This window comes from Octodon degus, unplaced genomic scaffold (assembly GCF_000260255.1).
Source record: "Octodon degus isolate 3935 unplaced genomic scaffold, OctDeg1.0 scaffold00512, whole genome shotgun sequence".
Classification (NCBI taxonomy): domain Eukaryota; kingdom Metazoa; phylum Chordata; class Mammalia; order Rodentia; family Octodontidae; genus Octodon; species Octodon degus.
Window position 1 is genome coordinate 35,592 of NW_004525088.1, and position 1,268 is coordinate 36,859.

The following is a 1,268-nucleotide window of genomic DNA, read 5'->3' on the forward strand; positions in this document are numbered from 1 at the left end:
GAAGGAAGGAAGGAAGGAAGGAAGGAAGGAAGGAAGGAAGGAAGGAAAGAAGGAAGGAAAAAAATGAGGCACAGCGAAGAAGTGTTTAAATTCTACTATGAGATGATACCTTAGAATACATAAGACGACTTAGAAGAAAAAGAGCTGGAGGCCTGGATGTGAGGAACCCTGATGTGATATCTCCAATGATAAAACCAATAGGAAAAACATGCTGTATCAGTCATTGTTGTTTTTTATTTCAGCACTGGGGATTGAACTTGGGACCTTGCACTTGCTAGGCAGGTGCTTATACCACTAAGCTATATCCTGGGCTAGTCGCTCTTGTTAAAAGCACAAAATTCATTGTTAATTATGTTCAAGTCCTATGCAGGGTCAATCTGGGGCCCCTTCCTACAGGGTGAGCTTATGTAGTTCAGACAGGCACAGGCACCAAGATCTGAAAAGGCCACAGTCCCTCAGGTTCATCACTCTGTCTGCTTCTGTGTTCAATACCAAAAATTTTATTTTGGATACAAAGAAATAAGGCTTGATGAGGACAATTCACTTCACAAAGGAAGACTCACAAGTTTTATCCAGAGAAAAGAAGAGTTCATGATCATCGGTCGGATCAACAGAAGGCTCCTGAGTGTTACACAGGTTGCCCCTGTGGGAGGGAGACTTGGGGTCTCCATGCAATAAGCGCTGCAGGGTTGATTCAACCTTAGCCATGTTTGTATTTCAGAGTTCATCCTGGTGACATAAAGAATGCAGCTAAACCAATTAGAATCTACTGTATAGTCCCAGGGGTGCTGTCAGAGGTGCAGAGAGGTGGTCCTATAAGGTAAGGGACACAAAGCACTGTCTACAAATAGAAAATCATTGTGCAGGAACCACCTGCATGAGGGCAGGACACAGGAGGCAATGCACAGTGCACTGGCTGGAAAATGAGCTGATGGAAAAGGAGTCTAAGACTGCTGCATCATTGAACCATGACACCCAGGTCACACAAAAACTACATCAGTGATCCCCACAACTCAAGCCAGCCAAAATTGCCCTGAAGGCATTTGGAGCAAAAATAAGAAAATCCTTATAAAAAACAAAACAAAACAAAACAAAACAAAACAAAACAAAACATCAGTGACTCACTCCTGCCTACAGTGTGGATGGCACAAACAGCAGGAACATCACAGCTTCTGAGAAACTGGAAAGTCCGAGATCTTGTGCATTTCAAGACACTTTATTGTAACATGATAGGTGTTTTAGTCTGGTCAGTATCCTTGTATAAAATA

At 42.7% G+C, this 1,268-nt stretch overlaps 1 long non-coding RNA gene across 1 annotated transcript in view; it reads left to right on the forward strand.

The window, feature by feature from the left end:
- Nucleotides 1–985, forward strand: part of LOC111814770 — a 6,522-nt gene extending 5,537 nt beyond the window's left edge. The window contains exons 2-3 of the long non-coding RNA XR_002819668.1: nucleotides 421–601; nucleotides 722–985. This is a non-coding gene — a long non-coding RNA (uncharacterized LOC111814770). The remainder of the gene's footprint in view (nucleotides 1–420; nucleotides 602–721) is intronic.
- Nucleotides 986–1,268: the final 283 nt, after the last annotated feature.